This window comes from Lycorma delicatula, chromosome 7, assembly GCF_047948215.1.
Source record: "Lycorma delicatula isolate Av1 chromosome 7, ASM4794821v1, whole genome shotgun sequence".
NCBI classification, from domain to species: domain Eukaryota; kingdom Metazoa; phylum Arthropoda; class Insecta; order Hemiptera; family Fulgoridae; genus Lycorma; species Lycorma delicatula.
The window spans coordinates 35,165,650-35,193,374 of record NC_134461.1 but is presented as its reverse complement, the minus strand read 5'-3'; the positions used below and the strand labels follow the sequence as shown (position 1 = coordinate 35,193,374).

At 29.9% G+C, this 27,725-nt stretch overlaps 1 long non-coding RNA gene across 1 annotated transcript in view; it reads left to right on the top strand.

The window, feature by feature from the left end:
* The window catches only part of LOC142328118 (uncharacterized), a 128,669-nt gene extending 102,486 nt beyond the window's left edge, over positions 1–26,183 (top strand). The window contains exons 2-3 of the long non-coding RNA XR_012757192.1: positions 4,492–4,624; positions 26,046–26,183. This is a non-coding gene — a long non-coding RNA (uncharacterized LOC142328118). The remainder of the gene's footprint in view (positions 1–4,491; positions 4,625–26,045) is intronic.
* The last annotated feature ends 1,542 nt before the right edge of the window (positions 26,184–27,725 follow it).

Sequence of the window (27,725 nt, the reverse complement as noted above, 5' to 3'; positions counted from 1 at the left end):
CCGATTACTACTTTGTTTTTAAATAAAGCTGTAGCTGCGATGGCGTTAATATGTAAGTACTGACATAACTCTTATCAATAGGTTCTCATATTAACATAATTTGAATACAAGTTATTTACACAGTACAACACAAAAAACAATAAAAAATATACTTATATTCTAGTAAACAGTTAACATTTTATCAGATACTTAAAGTGGCGTCAGAAAGTAATACAAAAGCAAATAAAAATTAATTATATATGAGATTAATTTCTAAAATTATATTAAATGGATTTCAGTAAAAAAATAATTATTTTAAGCTTAAATTAATTAATAAAAAAAGTTTTGTAAAGATAACTTTTATTACATGTATACATCTAAATTAGGACTGTTGTATATTACAGATTACATATAATACAAAATAGAAAACTAAATAATACGTAGATCAAAATAATATAATAAAAACAAAAATAACGATTATAATAAGTATATATATACATACATACATACATATATATATATATATACACGAAAAAAATACGTAGTATAGAAATATTAAAAATGAAATATTAAATGATATTGAAATAAATATTAAAAATATTACGTATAGTATATACATAATACATATACTACATATACATAATTAATACATTGTTTAAAAAGTATTTTATACTAAAAGGAAAAATAAGTATTAAGAAATTCCCGCTAATAAATAATTAGAAACTTTTTTCAAATATTTTCTTTTTATCTATTTCTAAAATATGTGAAATACTTTATTAAAAATGTTTGGATTTTGATTTTTAAAGGCATCTTAACATATAGATTAAAACAATTTGGCACCATGTACATTCTCATATGTTGCAAATAAAGGAGTAAATTTCGATTTACTAGGTATTTGTTATTTTGGAAAATAATTTACAAGTGAAAAATAATGGTAACCTGAAACGGTAAACGTATTACAATGCTTATAAAGATTTCAATTTGGATCGTTTGACGAAAAGCTTGAACCACTTTAAGCGCCTTTTTGAAGTTTAGTTAATAATAATAAAAATAATAAAATAAGCAGGAAACAAAAAATAAAAAGTTAAAATTTGCTGATTTTGGAAAAAGTTATTATTTATTTAAAAGATAAATTTATAAATTCAACAGAAGACGAAGAATTCAATTTGAATGTAAAAAAAGTAATAAAATATTTAGAAAAAAGAATAGTAAGGAATTAAATGTAAAATTTTAGAGAATAATATACTACAAGTCGCTAAGTTTAATCATTTAGGTAGTAGAATTACAAAGGACCAACGTAATAAAAAAAGATATTAAAAGCAGATATACACAAATCCTAGAAATTTAATATAGAAAATAAATCTGCTAATATCAAATATATTTAATTTCGGATTTCGGATTTAAAACAAATTTTTAAATAACATCTGTTTTGTGTGTAGCTTTTTCGTTTAGGTAAACAACATTAAAAAAACAAAGCCTTAAAGGCTTTTGTGATGCGGTCTTACGGAAAAATGTTGAACGTTGGATTGATAAATTTACTGTAGTACAAAATGAAAGAGCTAAAAGACTGGTTAGAGAAGCAAGAACTTTATTATTAAATCTGTAAAAAGAACACAGCTGGTGGTCCACATATTAAGGTATTCAAGGTTAATAAAATTGATTCTGCAATGAAATGTAGAAATAAAAACAATTAACGATTGATAGAAGAGATTGGAATACATTAAACTAACTGAGGATGCAGGATGTGACACTTAATCGGGTCATCAAACCAGTCGACGACTGAAAACGAGAAACAAAAATGACTAATTAATTATGGTTTTATTTTTTTTAGCTGATTTTTCTTGACCGAGATTTTTAATCGATAAGCTATAAAAAAGTATTATTCTTATAGATATTTTTTTCCAAATATTTATATATTATATAATTTTGTTTTCAATTATTTAACCCCTTTCCCACCCTTGATGTTAATATAGTTCTCTAAAACATTCGGTTTTAATTGAAGACAAAAAAAATATAGGTATTGATTAGTTTACATCCCAAGTAACCTATTATCTATGCTTATATACGAGATGTGTGAGAAAAATAATGAGACTGACTTTTTGCATACCAAAGTTTTTATTTTTTTCAAACAACAATATTATCCCTTCAAAGTAGTTCCCTTGGGCAGCTATACACCGGCGAGGTCGTTGTTCTCGCTTCTGGTAGCAGCGCTGGAAGGCTTCAACTGGTAGGGCTTTTAAGTGGTCGGTCACAGTCTTTTGAATGTTCTCCAGAGTTCCAAAATGACGTCCTTTTAAGATATGTTTCAATTTCGGAAAAAGTCACAAGGACTCAAATCAGGTGAATAGCTAGCGGGGTTGAGGAACTGTAGGAATGCGTTTTGAGGTCAAAAATTGTGTGATGGAAATGGCCATGTGACACGGGGCGGCATTATCACGATGAAGCATCCACTTGTCTGCATTGTCTGGTCTCACGCGAATCACTCTTTTCCTGAGCCTTTCAAGGACACCTTTGTAAAACACTTGGTTGACAGTTGTCCTGGAGGAACAAATTCTTTACGCACGATACCCCTACTGTCAAAAAACCATGTCAGCATGATTTTGATCTTTGATATGCTCATTCAACATTTTTTCGGTTGAGGAGATGACGGTGTGTGCCACTATTCGCTTTGCCGCTTTGTTTCAGGATCGTACTCAAATATCCAGGATTCATCACCTGTGATCACACGATTAAAGAATTCTTGGTCATTGTCAATCCTCTCAGAAGATCAACGCACACGTTTCTTGATTGTCCTGGTCCGTTGTGAGGTTTGTCGGCACCGATTTCCCATGTCTAAATCGTCTGTCAAAATTTAATGTACGGTGAAAGTGTTTAAATTTAACTGTTCACTCGTCATCCTTATTGTCACAAATTTTGACGGTCTGATGTCACAAGAATCCTCACACGGTGAACGTTTTGATTTTGAGGTTGAAGGTCTCCATGAGCGAGGTTGATCTTCAACGTGTTCTCGGCCTCCCAAAAATGATTTGTGTCAGTGGAAAACTTGTGCTCTTGATAAGCAATGTTCCCCATAGGCCTGTTTCAACTTTTCAAAGGCCACACTCGCGGATTCCCCAAGTTTAACACAAAACTTGATTGCACAACGTTGCTCTAAATTCCGATGCCCCATTTTCGTAACACACAACAAAAACACAACTTCACTGATGGCGCTGTCTAAAATAACGTGTTGGCTGAACGGAGTTGAAAATCGTACTGAGCATGTGGAAGGGATGAATAAACTGGTCTAGCACAGACCGATAGACACAGCGTTGCCAGATCGCTCGCCAGACCAATCTCATTACTTTTCTCACACACTTAGTACATATTTTGTTTTTAATAAACTTCGAAATTCATACGTTTGTATTAATTCTCTGTGGACTTTATTTATACCATTTTACTCACAATCAAATTTTCTGTAAGATTTTAAACATTTTATACATTTATTACACATTTAACAAAGTTATTTTAAACCAAACATAGCATCAGCGTGTTTTTTGACCCCAATCTTTTATTTTCTACAAAAGACTTTTGTCTTTTATAAGTTAGAAATCTGAACCGAAAAATTGAACAAAAATCCCAGAAATGTATTTTTAGTAGATTTTGAGGAATCTGGAATAACGAGGCAAAAGACTAGGGTCAAAAAACATGTTATTTTATGTTAGGCGTAAAATAACTTTGTTAAGTGGGTGATAAATGTTTTAAATAAAACTTTTAGAAAACTTGCAGTAAAATGATATGAATAAAGTTCACAGAAAATATTAAACCATAAAATATTTTTAAAACCACTAATTTTGTCACTGATTTGCGACAATGAGTTAACCACTGTACCGGCCCGCTGGTAAATTTATCCCATAATTTGGGTCCCAAGAATCACAGTCTTGCTTATTTTTACCGCAGGCACTGAAATCACGGCGATGTCTTTCGCAAGCCGACACTCGCTAACGAAGCGTTTCCGAACCTAAGTTTATAATAACGTTCTTCTTTATTTTCAACAGTAGAACATGTTCTGAAAATTTATTATATTCTTCCTGAAACACTCTTTATGTACGAGTATATATATATATATTTATAAATATATTAACAGTTTTACAGATACAGATATTTTAATCTTTCTTTAAGTACAAAGTGCATATTATATCACATTAATGTCATTCATTAGTTATCGTTATCATATCTCGTATTTATGTATATCGTATTTAAGTGTTGCGCTGTAAAAATTGACGAATGAGTTTGTTGCTACTGCATAGTTAAATAAAGTATTTTTACAAAGAATATTACTATATTTTTACTAATATCAGTATTTTCTACATAAAATCAACGGAATAATATCGTTATTTATTACTAGAATAAAAAGATAAAAGTCAAAAATATATTTAGTTTTATTCTAATTTTTTTATCGGATTTAAGTAAAAGTTAAAATTAAACAACTAAAATATACTGATATAAAACAATTTTCTTCTTCTTTTTTCAAAGAGCGGGCATCAACAGCTATGGTCAATAGCCTGATGGAAATTGGTTGCGTATGAAAAGATTCCTTGCCCGACCGGGATTCGAACCAGGGACCTCCGCACAAAATTGCCTAGACGCTACCTACTCAGCCATGGAGGTCAGCTATTAAAAAAATAATAATTTTTTACACATTTATTTATTTTTAATACTTAATTTTTTAAAATCTTTTTTAATAACATATTTATGGAACGATTTTTTTAACGGTCATTCCTTTTTAATTAAATACAGTACGTTCATTTCTAGATTGTATTTTCCTTCCCTCCAGAGTGAAACTCTTCTAATGCGATCAGATATATTATGGCTAGAGACTTTAACTGCAGCACCCAATGACTTCAGCTTGTACTCTGAAGTAGTACTGTAAGTTAACATCTTCGGAATAGTGATAACATATTATTTTGACCTGTTGTAATAAACAGTTTTTGAATCAAAGTAATTTAGTGAGTTTAAATAAAAGACAAAAAAAAAGAAGAAAAGTAAATTAATATAATTTTGGTTGGGTCTAACTGTTTCACTGATAATACTGCAGTTCCGATAATTTTGCGTTCAGATTTCACTTAACTAAGTGTACGTACCTCTGATAAAAAATTCTTAATAAGAATTTTTCTAAATATGTAGTGTTCATCATATTTTACAAATATGCTGCCATTTTGAATAGAAAGGATATTTTTTACTTCCTTGTAAGAAATAAAGGAAGTATTGTGATCGCAAAAAATTTTGGTTTTCCGATTTCAAGGGAAATATCCATTTTGATCATCCCCGAATCCATTCGAATAGTTTCGGCGTAACATCTGTACGTACTTACGTATGTAAATCACATAACTAAAAATCGAATAGCCGTAGGATGTTGAAATTTTGGATTTAAAGCAATTGTAAGATCTAGTTTTGCACCTACCGTTTTAATTGTAGTTCAAAACTGTCGAAAAAAAAGCCCAAAATCCAATCAAAATTGGATTTTGAACTTTTTCTTAACGGCAGGAATAAGCCCTCATTGAGAGCTTTTCAACGATATGTCATAAGCGGTACCTTTTCATTGGTTCCAGAGTTATAGTTAAATTAAATTTTAATTAATGAAATATTTGGATCTTACAAGGGGAAGGCCTGTTTTTTAATTTAAATATATTGATTTATTAATAATTATTAACCTCTGATTGTAAAAAAAAATTACAATAAATAATAATTCAATAACAACAAAAGAAAAAGTATGAAAAAAAATCAGAAGTTATTAGTGAAATAAAATTTAATGTGCTTTTTTCATTAAAAAAAAAAAAGTATTATGTAATTTAATTGGCGTACAAGGAAGTCATGTGATGTCCACATCAGATTTTTATTTTATGAAATTAGTTAATGTCTGTAAATATGACGTGCCTGGAATTAATTTATTAACGAAAGCCCAGTTTTTCCTTAAATAATTTTGTTAAATGTTATGTTGAATGAATAATATTAAAAAAAATTGTTCAAATTTTTTTTTTAAATTTATTAACAATAAATTTTTTTTACAGTTATATTTACATAAATAATATTAGCTTTTATTTTTGATTATATTTATTAATCTACTTAAAAATGAATAATACAATTTTCAGTTGTTTATTATTAAGTTATAACAACTAATAATTAAAACTGCATAAAAATTAACATTAATTTTATTTTTGTTTGCTTTTCTTTGTTTTACCACCAACGGGTGGTTATAGTGTATAACAGTATTGAATTGATTGCGGCTTATAAATTATTATTCTGAATGTTTAATGACATTATGAGCATCTGTTGTGATAAATATGAATGTATCTCGTTCATATTTATAAATTTAAATTATTGTACATGTTGTTGCATAAAATTTAATATTTTTCATTCTGTTTGCATGTTACGGATAATAAGTAGATCTGTTAAAAAAATACGTAGATTATAATTGTTAGAAAAAAAATTGTTCTGGCGGAACGTTTTTTTTCATTTTATTAAATTACTTTCTATATTTAATTAAAATAATTTAGTTAAATTTTAGTTAAAAATGATAAATAGATTGTCCGAAATTAAATTATGATTTATTTCATAGGAACAAGTTAAAATTTTATTTACAAGTTTTATTATTGAAGGTCATATTCTGTAGAAATATATAACGCACTCATTATAATTGTAGAGAAAAAAACATTCCAAACCGTTTTAACATTCAGAATAAAAAATAAAATTAAAAAAAATATATATATATATTAATTCCACTGCTACGAAGGAAAATTCTATAGGAAGTTAATGATTTAATATCAAATTAACCTCAAATTTTTTACCAAAAATTTATACAAACAAGAGATAAATATTAAAAATTAAAAAACACGGCTACCAAAAAAAAAAAACTCTGACAAACATTGCTCTTTAATAATCGATAATTACTAATATAGTATTATTAAAGAGCATGCGGGTGACAATTTTGTGTATAGTATTTGTATATAGTACAATATTTTTAAATTTATTTAAATATAAATATATATACACACACACACACACACACACACACACACACACACACACACATATATATATTTATATAGTCTATGAAACTCCCGGTAACGTAAGGACTCTAACGCGGGGTCATACATCTAAATCGGTTCTGCCATTTATCTGCTACGTTGGAACAATGATACTTATATAAACGACATATATACACACACTAAAATAGGCGTGACCGACAGTTTTTGCCTCCGGACCAAATTGGAATGAATACTTTTTTCGTGAAATATTAAAATTAAAAAATGTTAAACACAAAAACGATTTATTTAAGTAAACAAAATATTATTATGAAATTTGTTGTACTTTTATTTAGATTTATTAAACAGAAAGTTTGTTCACAAATATAAGTTGAGTTGAAGATTACTAAATATTTCTTGCTTTTTTAAATTTCCGTATTTTCCTTTATTCAATTACTTATAAAAATAGATGACATTGGAAATTTTTTCGCGCGCCGCATAAATTCATAACGCGGGCCATATATTGGTCATGCCTTTTCTTTTTCCTGTTTAGCCTCCGGTAATTACCGTTCAGATAATACTTCAGAGGATGAATGAGGATGATATACGTATGAATGTAAATGAAGTCTAGTCTTGTACAGTCTCAGTTAGACCATACCTGAGATGTGTGGTTAATTGAAACCCAACCACCAAAGAACCACGATCTAGTATTCGTCCGTGTAAAAATAACTAAATTTACTAAGACTTGAACGCTGGAACTCTCGACTTCTAAATCAGCTGATTTGGGAAGACGCGTTCACCACTAGACTAACCCGGTGGGTTATTTTGGTCATGCCTGCCCTAAATGTATTACACTCCTTTTTGGGCAGTCGTGTAAAAACACTAGTAAGACAATAATTTCACACGTATGAGATACGAGATTTCCGAATCGTTCAGAATGAAGCTTTGAGATGCGAATAATTGAAAAACGACTCTTTTATGTGATAAATCTTTCTCCAATTTTTAAAAAAATTATTTAAACATTTATATATATATATATATTTTTTTTTCCAGAAAAATTAATATCTTTGAAGGAAAATGTAATCCATCATATGAAACTTGAAACCAAAATAAATAATTGAGCTTATTACGCCCACGCGTGCGTACACAAACTGGAATAGGTCATTTTTAATTTTTCTAATAAATTTCTATCTTGGAAACAATTCTCCTTGATCGTGCATGATTATTTTATTTTTTTATTTTTTTACAGAAACCATATGTCATTAAGCTGTGTTGCTTAACATCCTATTTCTCGATATGAATAAATAATTTTGAAGACTAAAACCACGCTGAAGCTAATCTATCTATCTTCACAAGCTCCATGTTTTGGAAATATCTTAACACATTATTGATAAAAAATTTCTACTTTCTTTAACAGATGTTAAAAATTCATTTTTGATACTTCAGATCATTTTAATTGATTTTAAATCTGTATACTATTAGGAAAATTGGATCTTATTGAAATTTTTCCTATTTTCTTACACGTGTCTTGGAAGTGATTTGAAAAATGATCTTCTAAATGGCCTTAAGTGAATCTAAAGCAATTCGAATAATTTTTTTTTTTGTGATATATATTAATATGGAAATGGTAAAATATGAATTGGATAAATATTTTGAATAATTTCTGGGTGGCGCAAACTAATGACGTTATTATATAATATTAAATTGTAGAAAATATTTGTGTGGATTTTAGAGATTTATTATAGGGAAATATATGCTAAGAAAAACAAAAAAATCAAAGAATGGAAATATCTATAAAATGTGATGTTACAGAAAGATGTTGAAGATTAATTTAATCGATAAAATTCGAAATGTAGAGATCTTAACACAAATATTTAGAGGGGAGAAATTTACGGCAGAATCTTTTAGAATGACAAACTAGGTTTGTGGGCCATATTATTTATTAACACATTAAATTTATTTAATTTAATGATGAATTTATTTGATGATAAAGATACATTTAAAAGGAAAAGTTTCTAAAGGAATACAAAATTTGGAATATATAAACAAAATTGTTTGGAATCGATGATAAATATAGGTGTATATTATATTTATACCTATTATAGTATATAATATATATCTATATATTGTTTGGTAAATATAGGTTTATTAGGATCAAATATTAGCACAGAGTAGAAAAAGAATGAAGAACAACATCAAACCAATCACCTAACTGATGACTAAAAATAATTTACCTTTTTAATTGATGTATAATCACATTTTTTTTACTTTCCCATCTTGATAGAGCTACAACTCTAGAAGGGAAAGTATTGTAATCGGTCCAATTTGTGCGTATGTGGTTTTCACCGGATCTTGATATTTTGACACCTAAGGAACCCTAAAAACCAATAAACCGAATGGAAATTTTACGGATGTTAATATTCGTACGTACAAGTGTGTGTTCGGTGTTAGCCTTTAAATCACCTTATATCTCCAAAACTACTGGACCGATTTTGACCAAACGTTATCAGATTACTTCTATATATAAGGCATTGATGCCATTAAATTTTCAACTTAAAAGGTCAAGAGGCAAGGTCACCTTCAGTATCTGAGATTTCGACTAATTAAGGTCAAATTTTTCTTAGGACATTTGTTAACAATTAAAAGATAACAATATCTGCAAAAAAATGTTTTGCAAAATCACACCCCAACTCCAAAAAATACTGTTGTAGTCTTCTTCTATGTTTTGACGTCACAGGTGAGTGGTAGAATTAAATAAATAAACTTGTAAAAAAGTAACTCGGTCTGGCTGGGTCTCGAAAATTCGATCACTCGGTACATAGTGCGTTAAGCCTCGCGGCTACACCAGTCTGCTGACAGTACAAGCGAAATTTCTTCTATGTAAGTTATGAAATACATTAGTTTAGTTAGAGCCGATCGTTGCCGCTAGTACCGCCACAACCGCGCTAAAATACCGTATTCGCGTACGCTTTAGTTAGAATCATTGATTTAAATAAACGAAAAAATATTGTATTTAAATAAAATGATAAATATTTTTAATTAAATTGTTTGTGTATTTTTATGTAAGCCGTGCATCAGAAACAACCCACTGTTGTAGCCGCGTTCTGGGAAAGTCCTACAACTATGTAGGGAAATTAAAAAAAAAAATCATTTGAAAATTTATTTATTTGCGTTTATGTGATATCTCTCTCTCTCTATGTTTGTGTGTGTGTGTGTGTGTGCGCGCGCGCGCGCGCGCGCGAATATGTGTAAGTAGATGTACGAGTTGGAAGATCCTGATGTTCTATAATTTGTGAAGAATTTTTATTACTCGATAGTTCGATGCTCTTTGTCCATAACTTTATCATTTCTTTGCAGTAGCGTGGTGTATGTAGAAAAGTCTGTCTATTTTGCTTATTTTAGGAAACTACTTTGTGGTAATAAATTACTAAATCCGTTGCCAAGTTTTTCGTTATTATAACATAAATTTTCGTATAATGCTTATGAAAAATATTTTCTTTAATATTAGCAAATATTATTATTTTATTTACTTATTTGTTATATTTATAACATTTTTATACATAAAATTTCTTTACTCTCTTTTTAAGTTTTATTTAAAAAATGTATCGTTTTTCATATTCCATCTGTACAAAACAGTCTCTTGTATCAGGCTATTATGATATGTTGAATTATAAGCTAATAAGCGTACGTCAACACACACACACACACACACATACACACGCACGCACTCACGCGCTCGCGCGCTCGCTTAATATCACAATTTCATTGTTATTTTCTAATAAGTCGAAATTATGAAGAATGATGTGTAGTATACATAAATTTGGTTTTTTAAATCATTTACTTTTTAAATTATTTTAATATTATTCGTTTGAATTTTCTGTTTTAAATGGAAGTTTTTAAGAAATATGAATGATAAGATGGATGACTGCATCCATTACCTTATTATTATTTTTTTTTATAGAGAGTAAAGAAAAGTATAGCAATTTCTTCTTAATATTGAAGTTACTTCACAAAGAAAGATAAAATTGCAGGATGTTTTTACAGATCAATTATCATTAACTTACCACCAGTCACCCTTTTAGGTAGATTTCATAAGAAAGCTACCTATTGTAATAGGTACGATTCGATTTCAGGAAAATTTCGACATATCTTCGCGTTTCACATCCCCCAGACCCCAAAACCACCGTCAGTTCAAAAGTTTATATATATATATATATATTTCGTTTTCTTGTAGACACGATAACTGCCGTAATTTTGCGCCAATCACTTTCAAATTGATACATAAAATATAACGACGCAAAATCTCGATCGAATTCGTTAAAAATCACACCATGGGGGTGGAAAAACATGGCTTTTTCGAAAAACAAAATATCGCTATAACTTTGTTATTAAGTAAAACATCGAATTCGTTTAAAGTTCTTACTATTCTGTCGATAAGGACTTAAAGCTTATCTAAGTAAATTTTTTTATATCATCAACCATTGGCCCAGGAAGTGAAAAAAATGGAGTTTCGAAGACAAAAACAATCATATCTCCCTTAATAGACACAGTATCGAATCGGTTTAAAGTGGTCGTTAATCCTCTAAACATTACCTAAAACTTTTTCTGAAACAATTTTTGATATGATCAACTCTTAGACAAGGGATTGCAAGAAGATGGGACTTATCGTATGCTAAACATGTGAAACTTTTTTCACATACAACCATTGTCGTATTGAATAAATTTGAAGTTTTTCTCAACTTTAAGGTGGAAATATTTTTTATCCCGTACTTAGCACCGGTGAAATCTACCTCCACCTTCCGACGTGCCGAAAGGAATTTCTTATAGACAGAATTGACAACAAAAAAAAATAGAAATAAAAAAAATCAATAACAATAAAATCCAAAAGTAAGAAAAATAACAAAAAATATAAACCTTGTTTATATTCCTTCCTTGTAAGTCCTCAAGAGGGTAACTCACAAAATTTCAAACAACGGCACCAATTGTGTTACTAATTATTTTAAGATTTTCTTTATGATGGAAAAAATGATGCAAAGGAAATAACGCTAAAATGTTCCATTATAAAATGGCGGGAGAAACAAAATTCAGAATCATCTTATTTTAAAGATTTCTTTGGCAGCGTATCTTACGCTGCCAAAATATGGTATTTTAAATTGTTTAGCCTTAAATTTTTTCAGTAGAGAAATAAATCACTAGTTATCAATTCAGCATCGTTATAAAGTTTATTTATTATGAGAAAGGTTTCTTGCAATATGGATTGCTCCTTTTTATTTTATTTCTTTTTTCTAATCTTTTCAGACCTTTCTTTTTGGTATCTTCTATTAATCCTTCTAGCATTTTTTTAATGAATCCTTCCTCTTTCTTGATAAGTCCCATTCAATTAACATTTTATTCTGAATTATTTTGATAAAATTTTTCACCCCGTTTTACTGTCTTTATTAGTTCTGTTTTAACTTATCCATAATTTTTTTCATACCCAAATATTGAACGTCATAACCTTTCTTTTTCTCTTTTTCTTAGTTTCTGAGTTCTACATGTATACAGAAGTAGATTCCGAACGTAACACTTCTTCAAGTTTAAAATCATCTTTCTATGTAATATGCGTTTTTTAATTAAATAATTCCTTAGATGATGCTACTATAGGTTTTTCTTCATTTTTACTTCATTAATCGTCTGTTAACGTGAACCCCGTTTTACTTGTTCAATCATCTCTTCTTTAGTGTAAAAATTCATTAGCTCCTTTCCTTAATATTCTTGTTTTCTTATTGGTCTATCGAATATATAATATATTCTAATTTTGTAATAATTTTTATTGAATATCTTGTTTTTCATTTATTAAAAATATTATTTCATCTACGAACCTTTCGCGGTTTTTATCTCTTACATTATATTCCTGTTTCTTCTAGGCTAATCCCTTCATTCTATTTTAGGGGCCTTTTGATCATATTTTCAATATAAACGTATGCACTAAAAAAAAAATTTCAGATAATCAACACCATTGCTTTGCTTTTCTTTTAGTTTCTGCATCTATTTTTTTCATATTTTTTGTTTCGTATAATTCTTTTTATCAGTGATCCTTCCTCTCACGACTGATTGCTGATGACACGATTCATATCCCGCTGATAATTTCCCGCCGATTCAAATCAATCCCTCTCCAATTCAAATCAATGTGCCAAACGTTTCTCCCCTCGCCTCTTCAGTTTGGTACAGATATATTTTCGGTGGTCTTCCGTGTGATCTGCTGCCCTTGAGTTTTTCCTGTACGTCTAGCTTATCAAGATTTTCACCGGGCCTACGGGCTATAAGGTCGACAAAGCAAGGAATGCATTGGAAACATATTGCATATAACTCCTTTGTAAGAATACCAAAGGACTTTCTCTCATACTATAGAAAATTATTGATCTCAACTACGATAATTTTGACCAGCAACTACCCCAGATGCATTTAAAATAAACAAAGAAATAAACAAAAGGGAACTCTTTTCTGCAATAATACAATCATTTAAAAGGAAACTCAACCGAGTGTAACTAACAAGACCACCGATCTATTCCACTATCTTATAAACGTTAAATAGTTGATTCATTTTTTTTTTTATTAATTTACCACCCATCTCCATGGCAGAGTGGTAGCAAATATACCACTCGCTCATTCGGAGGTTTTGAATTTGAGTCCTGATTAGACATGGAATTTTTTTCACACGCTTCAGAAATAATTCATTTCATTATCATCCACCAACAGTTGTTAAGAGTGACAGCTAGAATGAAACGGAATATGTAGAAGTCAACTACTGATAGACAATCTCTTTTTCAAGTCAATTGTAGGCATTTAAAACATCTGCTCAATATTCCAAGAGAGAAAACTGTAAATATTTAATGGTGTAAAAAAAGGTTTACCATTATAATTTTGTATTTAATTACACAATATTAAAAAGTTCATTATTATTATTATTCGTAATTAATTGTAAATTCAGTCATGTTTTAAAAATTATTTGAGTTATATTTTATTTATTTTCTCTTTATTATCCTTTTATTTATAGTCGTATCAGCAGTTAAAGTCATTAACGACTTATCGGTGTAATGTAACTGTACCGGTAAATGTGTAGTCTTGAATAAACTTAAGCCGACCATTCCTTAGACGTGTGGTTAATTAAAACCCAATCTCCATAGAACATCGCTATCCACGATCTAGTATTCAAATCCGAACACAAAGAACTACCTTTATTAGGATATGAACATGAAAATTTCGACATCAGCTGATTTACGACGACGATTTACCACTAGACCAACCCGGTGGGTTATTATTTATTTTTTTTATCTTGCTATTTATACAGATACTTTTTTTTTGTCTTCAATAATTTGACTGGTTTGATGCAGCTCTCCAAGATTCCCTATCTAGTGCTAGTCGTTTCATTTCGGTTTACCCCCTACATCCTACAAACCTAAAAATTTGTTTTACATATTCCAAACGTTGCCTGACAGTACATTTTTTTCCTTTTCTCGGTCCCTCCAATATTAAAGCGACTATTCCAAGATGCCTCAATATGTAGCCTAAAAGCCTGTCTCTTCTTTTAACTATATTTTTCCAAATTCTTCTTTCATCAATATGCCGCAACACCTCTTCATTTGTCACTTTATCCACCCATCTCATTTTTAACATTCTCCTACAGCACCACATTTCAAAAGCTTCTAATCTTTTCTTCTCAGGTTCTCCGATCGTCCAATTTTCACTTCCATATAAAGCAATGCTCCAAACATATACTTTCAAAAATCTTTTCCTGACGTTTAAATTAATTTTTGATGTAAACAAATTATATTTCTGACTGAAGGCTCGTTTCGCTTGTGCTATTCGGCATTTTATATTGCTCCTGCTTCGTCCATCTTTAGTAATTCTACTTCCCAAATAACAAAATTCTTCTACCTCCATAATTTTTCTCTTCCTGTTTTTACATTCAGTAGTCCATCATCGTTATTTCTACTTCATTTCATTACTTTCGTTTTGTTCTTGTTTATTTTCATGCGGTAGTTCTTGCGTACGACTTCATCCATGACGTTCATTGTTCTTTCTAAATCTTTTTTACTCTCAGCAGTTACTATATCATCAGCAAATCGTAGCATCTTTATCTTTTCACCTTGTACTGTTACTCCGAATCTAAATTGTTCTTTAACTTCATTAACTGCTAGTTCTATGTAAAGATTAAAAGGTAACGGGGATAGGGAACATCCTTGTTGGACTCCCTTTCTTATTATGGCTTCTTTTTTATGTTCTTCAATTGTTACTGTTGCTGTTTGGCTCCTGTAAATGTTAGCAATCGTTCTTCTATCTTTGTATTTGAACCCTAATTTTTTTAACTGTTGAACATTTTATTGCAGTCTATTATCGAATGCCTTTTCTAGGTCTATAAATGCCAAGTATGTTGGTTTGTTTTTCTTTAATCTTCCTTCTACTATTAATCTGAGCCCTAAAATTGCTTTCCTTGTCGGTATACTTTTCCTGAAACCAAATTGGTCTTCTCCTAACACTTTTCCACACTCCTCTCAATTCTTCTGTACAGAAGTCTAGTTAAGATTTTTGATGCATGTCTAGTTAAACTAATTGTTCTGTATTCTTCACATTTATTTGCTCCTGCTTTCTTTGGTATCATGACTTTAACATGACTATAACACTTTGGTATCATGTCTATAACACTCTTTTTGAAGTCTGATGGAACTTCTCCTCCCGTTAAAGCCCATCTTGGTCAAAACGGCGGAGGGGGGTGTGGTGACCAGAAGCGTCTCAAGGTGTCTTCTCCTACGGGTTTGGGATGATGGAACTTCCCCTTTTTCGTAAATATTTCACACCAGTTTGTATAATCTATCAATCGCTTTCTCACCTGCACTACGCAGTAATTCTACAGGTATTCCGTTTATTCCAAGAGCCTTTCTGCCATTCAAATCTTTTAATGCTCTCTTAAATTCAGATCTCAGTATTGTTTCTCCCCATTCATCCTTTTCGACTTCCTCTTCTTCCTCTATAACACCATTTTCTAATTCATTTCCTCCGTATAACTCTTCAATATATTCCACCCACCTATCGACTTAGTCTTTCGTATTTATTATAAATCGGTGTACCATCTTTGTTTAACACATTATTAGATTTTGATTTATGTACCCCAAAATTTTCCTTAACTTTCCTGTTTGCTCCATCTATTTTACCAATGCTCATTTCTCTTTCCATTTCTGAATACTTTTCTTTAATCCACTCTTCTTTCACTAGTTTGGACTTCCTGTTAGATACTTTATAATTATGATATTTGCTAACAGAAGTAAACAGTTCTATAATTTACAAAGTAGGTTTAAACTTGATTCAATTGAAAAAGATTTTAAAATAAAGTAACTATATGAGCCTATTATTTTTACAAAAATTTAAGTTTTGTAATTTAATACGAATAGCAAATAGTTTTTATTGTAATTTAATTACATTATTAAAAATATAAACTTGAGTAATTAAATAAAAGAGACTTTATTATTGATCCATTATGGGAATTTCAATAACAGTAAAAGTGATTCATTAAAAAATAAATTCAAGTTGAAATTAATTTAACGTTTTTAAAAATAACTAATTTAACTTTAAATAATACAACAGAAAAACGCTTAGTATTTAAAAAAAGATTAACGTGAAAAAGAAAAAGGAGATTAGTTTGAATATATGCGTTTAAACTCAGAAATTAATTGAATTCTATAAAAGCAGGCAGATATATAATCGAAAAAAAAAAAAATTATATTCGTTAAATATATACTTTTTTCGTAGTGAGATTGTCCTAGATCTTTATCTTAAATCAACAATATTTTTGACCTTTTATAAGTTTTTAACTAGAATGATTAGATGCTGATTTAACTGTTACGTTTTTCCCAGTTGCTTTTGAATTATTTAAGGATTTGAGTCTTGTTTACTTCTTAATAAATCTATATAATCCTTGTTCGTCTGTTTTTGAATAGGATATCGTTTGAATGTATATTTGTGCGAGTATTTGCACGGTTGAACGAGCTCTTTGTCTGTTTTATAGTGGAAAATCTAATTGTTAGGTAACGGAGAATATGCTCTGGAATTATGCCAAATCACATAATTCGAATAGATCTAAAGAAATTAGCTAAAGTGGGTTAAAAGCGTATTTCATAGTATTGAGCTAACCGTAGTTAAATTTAATTTGAATTCAGTATTCAAATAATATTTATTTAAAATATTTGAGATTATCTTTGTTTTTCTTTTGAATTATTTACGTTTTAAATTTATTTTATTATTCATCTTTTTGTATTTGATATTATAATTCTTTCTATACTCATTAATTGTAAAGTTACAAATGAATAGTAAAAATATAATTTTACTATAACATGAAAGGATATAAATAATATTTAAAGTAATTATCATATAAAACACAGTTCAATAAATATAAACATAAATTTCTGAAACATAAAACATAAAAAAAGATAGAAATTACACAAAGGAAGAGAAATACGATATATTATTTTAAGCAAAAAAAAAAAAAAAAAAACAGATAATCTGTTTTTGCAAAATATTCAGAAATATTTTCAACGCAAATATTGAACAGCATCTGTGATAGTGAGTTCCTTGCCTAACACCTCACCGCAACTTAAACCCATCCAGCCAGTAATATTTTTTACTTTTATTGCTGCTACTTGTCATATATAATTCTTTAATTAACCTTTTGTCTTCCATTCTACTTGTTTCTGTTAAAGAATCTTCACAATTTTCTCTCACTTGATTTTCCAACATTTACATTGAAGATACGATAAAAAATATAATAGGTAGTCTAAAAGGTACTCAGCCTTTAGCGCACGATATACCTTAGCGTACACTGGCAAAATTCGAGGAAGACCGGCATCTAAGCAGTAATGACATCGCCAATGACATTAAACAACCATTAACAGTGTTAAACCATTTGTAGAAAGCTGATTACAGAAAGAAACTCGACGTTTAGGTGTCATATGATCTGACTTAGAAAAATTTACTCGATCGAATCTCTACCTGCGAATCTGTACTGAAATGTAACGAAATCGAATCATTTCTTAAGCGTTTGATCACGAGCGATGAAAAGTGGATAACCCACGACAACAATGTGAGATAAATATCGTGGTCGTAGCGAGGAGAAGTTTCACAGGCTGTGGAAATTCCCACACTGACGCCCAGGAAGGTATGCTATGCGTTTGGATGGATTGGAAGGGGATCGAACATCTCGAGCTGCTGCCGCAGAACGATAAACTCAGACCTGTACTGATGACAATTAGCGTGATTGCACCTAGCTATTCAAAAGAAACGGCCTGAACCGGTTAATAGAAACGGGGACATATACCACTCTGATAACGCTAGACCGCAAACATTTTTAACGACCCGTCAGAAATTGAGAGAACTTGAGCGGGAGGTTTTAAATGCATTCACCATATATTCCGGACTTGGCACCATCAGACTATCATTTGTTTCGGTCTCTGTAGAACCCCCTTTTCTTTCTTTTTCCTGTTTAGCCTCCGGTAACTTCCGTTTAGATAATTCTTCAGAGGATGAATGAGGATGATATGTATGAGTGTAAATGAAGTGTAGTCTTGTACAGTACATTCTCAGTTCGACCATTCCTAAGATGTGTGGTTAATTGAAACCCAACCACCAAAGAACACCGGTATCCACGATCTAGTATTCAAATCCGTGTTAAAATAACTGGCTTTACTAGGACTTGAACGCTGTAACGACTTCCAAATCAGCTGATTTGGGAAGACGCGTTAACCACTAGACCAACCCGGTGGATTCTGCAGAACCCCCTGGATGGTGTTGTTAGTTTCAAAAGAGGCCTGTGAAAACTACAAGAAACAATGTTTTAATAAGAAACCACAGAAGTTCTATAGCTTAAATTAATTTTATTAATCATGACCCGTTGGTATTGATATATAAGTTTACTTATTATATAAGTAAATTATATATCAACCACTTATCAACCATCCTTAATAGTATGTTCGAGCGCTTTCGGATTAGTAATCCATCCTCAGGAATTTTTATGTGTTATAATTATAATTATTTACTTCACATATCATTAATTATACTAACTTGAATTTAAAAAATAAAAATTATAAATATAACAACTGATCGTCAAAAGGTAACATAATGTAAACGTTATACGTCATGTCAGTACGAAAGTCTCAATTGTTATCAAATCTGATCTATGTGATAAAAATTGAGATCTTAGTATTTATTCCTTCAAGAAGAACAAAAAATAAAATTCATAAGATTTGCTGATGATGTGATAATTCTAGCTGATGACACACACTTACACACATAGATGATTCAAAAATGATTAACAGCCCTGGAGAAAGGAATGAAAATAAATTAAAATAATGAACTTAAAAAATAAAGAGGACAAAATCGTAAGGACAAATAAAGGAAGAATTGATAAAATGGACAATTACTGATATTGAAATAATAATTTATAATTTATTTATTTTTATTAAAAACTTTTTCTTTGATTTACTAATTTTAATATATAAAAAAATGTAGAAATGATCCTTTCTGAAATAGTTAGTATACAATTCAAATAGTTTAATAAATAAAAAAATAATATTTAACCTGCAAAAAGTTGCTGAAAAAAAAATTTCGAAAGGTTAGAACAAAAAAAAAAAAAAAAAATGGTTAGACATAAAGACTGTACGCTAAATTGAGTCTTAGCTTACGTTTATACTCGTATGTTCATTATTATTATTATTGTACTACATAATTTACTGAATGATTAATAGATAGACGAGTTATAAAAGAAACTCTGTCGTAAACTTTTTTCTTTTATGTTGAAAATGTGCTTCTTTAGCTTTTGTGAAAAGATTAAGTAAAGATTTTATCTTCTGATGTGGACAAGAAAAGCTGTATCCGGATTTTCACGATGTTAACTTTTTCCTTTATCTGAACTTTGACTTTTTATATTTTGTTGATAAATAAATAAAAGAAAAAAGAAATATAATCTTTTTTTAAATACAGGATATCAAACATTTAAATCTTATTAACTTTTCCTTTTTTTCATAAAAATGTATTTAATTAATCACTTTTTTTAATGGAGATAATGTCTTTATATTAAAGTAAAAAATTCGTTAAAAACAAATATATTAATTAATTGATTAGGTTTATCTGTGTAATTCTGTTTACGCTCTTTGATTAATCCTGAAAGAAAAATTAAACATTTATTTTCATTCAAATTTATGCTTATATAACAAAAATCTGATATTGACATCACTTAACTTCCTTGTACGTCTATTAAATTACATATACAAATATTTTTTTAAATGAAAAGTACTTAAAATTTTATTTCATTAATAACATCTGATATTTTTCCATATTTTTTGTTATTATTTATTGTAATTTTTTTTAATTACAATCAGAGGTTAATAATTAATATTAAATCAATATATTTAAATTAAAAAAAAAAGTTAAAGAAAAGGAGAAGATGTCGGATTTTGAACCGATGTGGCTTCCCCATGTAAGATTTAAATATTTCATTAATTAACATTCTATTTGTCTATATTTCTGGAACCAGTGACAATAAGTACCACTTATTGTCATCAAAAGTTTGGATTTTTGTCAAAATCCAAAGTTTTTGGAATTTGGGCTGTTTTTGGACAGTTTTGGTCCGTTCGATTGCAATAAAAAGGGGAGTGTACAACTAGATGTTACAATTGTTTTAAATCCAAAATTTCAACATCCTGCGTATATTTGTTTTTGAGTTATGCAAAATACATACGTACGTTCGCACGAAGTCGATGCTAGTCAAAGTGGATTCAGGGATGGTCAAAATGGATATTTCCGTTGAAATCTGAAATCCGAAATTTTTCGTGATCTTTACTTCGTACACGGAAGTAATAAATGTTATAAATTATATAATTTATTTTTATGGAAAGGTTTTTCTTTTGTTAGAAAAACAAAAACCGAATTAAAATAAATACTAATGTACAAGGGTTATTTTTTTTTCAAGGTCCGATCGGTCACGAAATTAAAACCACGGTGAAAATTACATTTTTTTTTATTTGTAACATGTACTTACATAGTTACGCTATTTCTCTACATAGTCGACATTCCGATTTAGACATTTGTCGTAGCGTGGTACCAACTTTCCAATACCCTCGTCATAGAACAGAGCCGCCTGTGTTTTGAACCATGTTTCTACGCTGGTCTGCAACTCGATGTCTCTGCCAAAATGTTGTCCTCCTACCCAGCGTTTCATGTGAGCAATGAGGTGAAAATCGGATGGAGCTAAATCCGGGATATATATGGTGGGTGAATAAGAATAAGCGGAGAGGAATGTTGTCATCAGGAATTGTCTTTCTCCATGACAATACTCGGCCGCATATTGCAGCTGAAACAAATAAGCTCCTGCAGCGTTTTCGTTGGGAAATGTATGATCATCCACCATACTGCCCGGACTTGGCTCCTTTATATCATTTAGTAACGTGTCTTTCATTCGATCGGGGACCGCATATACGAAACATTCTTTTGTTTTTCTGAAAATTTTCGCAGACACCTACTCCTGAGAGTAAACCGTTCCTATATTATGTTTTCACATTTAAAAAAAGCATTCGTCTATTTACACGTTCAGATTATTTTTTCTTATTATTACTGGGTTACGGAGTAAAATGTCCACATACACACTTCCGAATCTTTTGAATCTGCTTCCAAGTGGTGCTACCCATACCAAAATCTTCTTGAAAAACTTACAACAGCTGGTATGTTTCCTTTTTAGATAGTAAAGTTAGAAAAGATATCGAAAAAGGGAAGATATCAGAGCTAACTTATAAGAGGAATAGTTTTCAAAAAGCTGACAAATTATTGCATGACTTTCCTGGTTATTAATAAAAAGATTAAAACGGTTAAGAGCAAAAAAAAAAAATATATATATATATTTATTTTTAGAGGTCTGAAATAAATTTGAAGGAAGGTTCTTTATTTAAATATTCATGTATAGTATATATTATGTATATTCATGTACATACTTTTCAAAAAAAAGCTAAAATAAGATAATGAAAAGTTTAAAAAAATATCTTTTTAAGTTTAAAAAATATCTTATTTTAGGTCCCGGGTCTATAATTAAAAAAAAAAATTGAAAAATATTTAAATCGAAGGGAAATAGAGCAAAAGAACATAAACAATATATTTCAATTTAAGAGAGGGGTTGATTTTTTGAAAACGTTTTTCTGGATTATTTATACATGCATTGTGGATATAAAATTTATTTTTATAAAGTTTTCACTAAAATGCCTTGGAAGAAGATTTAATTTGGTTTCTTCGTGGTATTCCCCCTTTTTGAATTTAGAAAAAAATGTAATAATGCCTCAAAAAATATAAAAACATTTAAGCCAAATTTTAAGAAAATCGGTTGGTTTAGTCCTGAGATATGAGGCTAAAAGCTGTGCGACACATATACGGTAAGCACATAAATATGTTGCTTTTTTTTGTCTAAATGGAACTAGTTGAATCCTAAAACGCAAAGATAAACAGAAAATCCGATACCCCAATTTAGATATGATTACCATACTTTCCCCTTTAATTTAGCCATTTTCCGGGAAAGTAAAATAGATTATTTGTAAGTAAATCATATAAGTACTGTATAAAAGTAGGAGCAAAACGTACAGTTTTTATTATAAGCATCTTTTATTCTCAATTTGAATTTGTTTTCATGTTAAAAAAAATGTAATGTGGACACTTCATGACTTTCTTGTACACCTATTAATTATATGTATATATTTTTAAAAGTTTTTAAAAGTATATAAAATTTTATTTCACCGTAACTTCTGACTTTTTCATTTTTTTTTTTTTTTTTTTTTTTTTTTGGTTATTGAAATATTATGTATTGTAATTTTACAGTCAGAAATTAATAATTATTAATAAATCAATAAATTTAAAATAAAAAAAAAGTTAAAAAAAAGAAATGGTCTGATTCGAACTGATGTTCCCTTCCCTTGTAATATCCAAATATTTCATTAATTAAAATCTCATTTGGCCATAACTCTGGAACCAACGAAAATAAGTATCACTTATGATATATCATTGAAAAGTTCTCAATGAAGGCTTATTACTGCAGTCCAAAATCCAAATTTATGGATTTTGGGTTTTTTGGACACTTTTGATCCAGTCGATTGCAATCAAAAGGGGAGGCGCACAACTAGATCTTACAACAGTCCTAAATCCAAAATTTCACCATTCTACGGCTAATCGTTTCTGAGTTATGCGAGATACAGATACGTCTGTACGTACAGACGTCACGCCGAAACTAGTCAAAGTGGATTTAGGGATGGTTATTTCCGTTGAAATCTGAAAACCGAAATTTTTCGCGACTACAATACTTCCTTGTAAGTAGAACAAAGTAATACGTTTAAAAAACTAGATTTTAAAAACGGGTAACATATTGTACCTCTTCATGTTTTTTTTGAGAACAAATTAAAAATCAAAGTATAATAAATTTTATTATTAAACAACTATTCTAAAAAAATATATAAACCAGTTTTTTTAAAGTTCTTTTAAAAAATGCATCATTATTTACATGTATATTTTCTTCCTCATAAAACTACAGGCATCGTCGAACGTAATGTGTCTTCTAATAGACAGTAGTGTGCTGTCTCTTTGGAATAGAAGAAACTAAATGATATAGCGGGCGGCGTATGGCTGTGCACATTGTGTGCGAGAGAAATAGATTGGTAGGAGGGGTGAAACAATAAGTTGTTCCTTTACGAAAACATCTCGTATAGCTCCGTATATTTACATAGTATGCAGTACATGGTAGTTAGTATAAGATATTTTCAAGATAGTTAATAGCTCGGTAAACCAGCCGTCATCCTATGTGCAGAGCAATACGCCGCCCTCTATACGCTCTTAAGCACCTCGCATTAAAGCGTAAATTATCCTACCATTGATGCGGTATTTTCTATCCAGCATGATTATCGATATGAGGAACGGCCAAGATTTGCTGCTCTTATAGCCATCAGAGCTCATTGGATTTTCTTATCTCGAAATATACAATGACCTCCGGTACTTCCTGTTACTCAACGTTTCACAACCCCCACCCTCACCTTCGAAAGTTTTCCATCTTGAATTATTGCTTTTGTCTAGGTCGATATCAAAAAAAGTACTCGAATCCGGTTACCTTACGAGAAAAAAAATTTAATATTGTAAATAGCATGAATCCTGATGCTACAGTTTATACAGACGGCTTTAGATATGATAATTCTGTTGGTTATGCTTTTGCGGCTGCCAATACAACATACATGTTTGACCATCACAGCTTCGCCAGTATTTTCGTCGCGGAGCTGTATGCTGTTAACAAGGCCTTAAATAGACTTAGCCCAACATTCCAACACAACCGTGAGCTTCTGCTGAATCCCTAGAGATATTGAAATTTCAGGGAAAGAACGCGCTAATCGTACAGCGAAAGAGGTCTATTTGCAGCCTCCTTTCACTAATCGTGTTGTTTCGACAAATCCTGTCTGTTTTTTGAAGAGGATAATCATGATGAGTGGCAAAGTGAATGGAATGTTGCCTTTAATAATAAACTTCATTCAGTTAGAACACTGTGTCGCCGTGAAGCTCCTCGTGGAGGAATAACCTTCGAGAAGAGGTTATTATTTGACCAATATTTTTGCGAAGAGGGCACACTAAACTTTATCATGGACTTACTGTGGCTGTACGTACGAAATATCATAGGCAACAATGTTTTCATGTTGTCTAATGTCTTGCGATTTCTTAAGGCCGTGCATCTGGATTCAAATATTTTATTAAAACTGTAATAAATTTTTGCCTTTTGTCGTTTTGAAATCTTATTGTTTTATGTTAGATTTTAATATTGTTTTTATTTTTCACTTAGCATACCGCATAGGCGTTTACATAGTCTTAATTTTTAAGATAAATTTTAGTTAATTTTTAACCCATTTACTTTAATAATTTTGTGGCCGGGCGCTGATAACGACAACTCATGGTGCGCCCAGGAGAAAAAAAAAAGTTATGTGCATTCATTAATTCATAAAAGAATAATTCAAATTAAATGTCTTCAAATTTTCATTGTGTTAATACGTTTTACCATCTAATTAATTAAAAAAGTTTGTAACTATTTTTAATGGAAAAAATGAGGTTTATGAAAAACAATTTAAATTTAACAATAACATTTTATTGTAAAGATTTTGTTATAAATTTGAATAATACATGTATTCAAAATGTGTATTTCAATAATATATCTTACTGTGATGAATTAATAATCAATATTTCTGTTTTAATTAATATTTTCAAAATATAACATAAATAATCTTAATGGATTTAATCCCGTAGTGAAAATTAAAAATAAATAAATAATACTAAGATTTTAAATTCCGTTATTTCTATTATATTGTAAATCATCAAGAATATTTATGTTCAAAAAACCTTTTATAAGGTGTGGAAAACAACAACGTTTAAAATTACTTTTACGAAAGCTATTTCTTAAAATTTATGGGGTGTTTTGCTATTTTTACTTGCGGATATAGAAGATTAAATTTTTTATCTTTTATTTTAGCAACTTTAAAAAAAAATAAACAATAAACTATTTTTACATTTTAAATATCTGTTGCTTTTTTTTAATTATAATTATATAGACTTATTTAAAAAATAACATTACGGACAATAACATTAGTTATTATAATAAAAGTAAAATGTTGACTTAATGCGACGTTTCAGTGCTACATTTTACCGGATGCGTCATTCGAGATAACTACTCTAGGCTAGTGATTAGTATGCAAGTTTTACGTAACTATTATTATTAATCTATGTGCTAGTTGAAAATTTGAATCAATGCCAAACACTTGTATTACATAATAAAAAATTTGAGTTCATCAAAACAGTATAATATTAATGTTAATATTATTATAAAAATATATACACGTATAAACATATAGATAAACTACGAAAAATCATTTTAATGTTATTAGAAAATATAATTTTTCAAAATAAATTATCGATGAAGTATGATAAAGCAAATACAATAAAAACAGATTAGACTATCCAATTTACGTTTTTTTTTCTTAGCCTTTAGGACCACCATTATTATTGCTTCAGAGGATGAGATGAAATGACAATTTTGCAGCGTGTGTGAAAATGCCATGCCTGACTGGGATTCGATGCCCAGGAAGCCACCACTCGCGCCACGGAGACCTGCTATAAATAAATTTGTGAGTATCAAACGTGTGTATATATTGCAAAGAAAAATGAATTAAAGAAAGAATCAAAATTTGATTTGTATAAATGTTTTTATGTATCTTGAATTTAATCAGAAACACCATTAATTCGTTTTTTATTCCAGAGTGAAAGTTTCTCTGGTAATACGTTAAATATGTTTCTTTCAGGTAGCCTTAGTAGAACCCACCGGGTTGGTCTAGTGGTTAACGCGTCTTCCCAAATCAGATGATTTGGAAGTCGAGAGTTACACCGTTCAAGTCCTAGTAAAGGCAGTTACTTTTATACGGATTTGAATACTAAATCGTGGATACCGGTGTTCTTTGGTGGTTGGGTTTCAATTAACCACACATCTCAGGAATGGTCGAACTGAGAATGTACAAGACTACACTTCATTTACACTCATATATATCATCCTCATCCATCTTCTGAAGAATTATCTAAACGGTAGTTACCGGAGGCTAAACAGGAAAAAAGAAAGGTAGCCTTAGAAGAAAATTTTTAAAATGGAAAATAAACCGTTCAGATAGACGATTTAAAAATATGTTTGTCATCATTTTATTACATCAATGGAAAACCGAATTACGTTAAAAAGATCCTCCACAAAAAATTCAAACCTACATATAATAAAAACCTACATGATCGTTTCGATTCTTAAACAATCATCATCAGTAGATACTACGTTAAAGAATTCTTAAATAAAAATAAACAAAAGTAAGCAAAATAAAATAAAAAAAATATTCCATTCTCCGATCTTCTTCTGTATTGTTCTAAAGTAACTGGTACAAATAGCATATTCTTCTTTTTGTTGTTCCTACACATTGGAACAAAATAAAGAAAAGTTTGAAAAACCATAACATTCTCGAGGTTACGTCTAGAAAATTGACTTCTGTCTTCGGAAACGCTAAACGTAAAACTAAGCTCATCAAAAGAACGAATATTTATAAACTGGTTTGTCAATTTAATTCCAATTTACAATAAGTTAGGCGATTTAAAAGAAAAATTAAAATTGGAATAAAGTAGCATTTGACTAATGATAAATTTAGACCCTAGAAATCGTCTATAGCCTAGCATTGCCTGAAAACTGTTCACAAAATTAGTTTATAGGTGGTTTTAAAAATTGTACATAATTTATTTATTTATTCTCTAAACAAAAATAGGTTCACGATCAATTATAACCACTTTATAATAGATGAATTTTGTACAGCGAATGAAAATGCCTAGCCTGACCTGGATTTGAGCCCAGAATTTCCGAATGAAAGGCAGACGTTACCAATTCACCACGGAAATCGACGAAGTAGTAAGAAACAGGAATTATATAGTTGGAAAATTTATTTTATCAGTAATACATGTTTGATTGGTCTATGGTTCATGCTGTCTTTATCAATATTGAGATAAGTTTTATTTGCTCAACCGGTAAAATAAACGTGCACTTTGGTATCAAACAAGACAAAGTGCTTGCAAGTAGTAATAAACAGGAATTAGATAGTCGGGAAACTTATTTCATCGATAATATATGTTTCATTGGTCTAT